Raw genomic sequence first — 761 nt, 5'->3', positions numbered from 1 at the left:
GGTTATTGGAAAAGCCCATGAGGAGGAATTCTGTAACTATGGTGAGATTACCCATGTTATGAGACATTCTCTTAACTATCTGTTGAGAAAAAAAAGAGGTCTCAAATGATAAGAAAATCACACAATAATCTGGGTTTCAGGAGATCTGAATTCTGGCTTTCCCACTTTGTAATCTCAAATAATTCACTATCTATCTCTCAATTTCAGTTTTCTCATTTGTAAAATAAGGGCATTGGGTAAGATTTTGTAATTCTCAAAATACATGTTCTGGCTTTCCCATTTTATAACCTTAAATAATTTACTCTCTCTCTGTCAATCTCAGTTTTCTTATTTGTAAAACGAGGGCATTGGATGAGATGATTTTTAGGGTTTTTGTAATTCTCAAAATATATGTAAAACTCAGAATAGAAATCTTAACTGGAAAAAGAAAACATCAAAATCATCTTTATATTTATCATTTTATGATGTACATAGCATATGCCTGACAGCACCCTGTAAAGTAGATAGTTTGACTTATTATTCTCAATCTATTGATAGGTTATTGGTGCTAATAAAAAAAATGATTTTTTTCCAGTCTTCCCATATCCTGTGTCAGAGCCGGAAATAGAAGTCCTGATTTCAAGGCTACTTTAATAGTTTATCTAGCCTTCTTTCAAACTTGAGGCAAATCTTTATTTACTTATCAAAGAAGCGTATCTGTTTTTTCCCAGTCTCAAAACTGATATGGATGGAATTTCTTTAGAAGTTCTTCTTAAGTCCAA

This window comes from Vombatus ursinus, unplaced genomic scaffold, assembly GCF_900497805.2.
Source record: "Vombatus ursinus unplaced genomic scaffold, bare-nosed wombat genome assembly UNPS02015415.1, whole genome shotgun sequence".
Lineage (NCBI taxonomy): Eukaryota > Metazoa > Chordata > Mammalia > Diprotodontia > Vombatidae > Vombatus > Vombatus ursinus.
The sequence above is the reverse complement of the archived record's forward strand: the minus strand, read 5'-3'. Positions refer to the sequence as shown.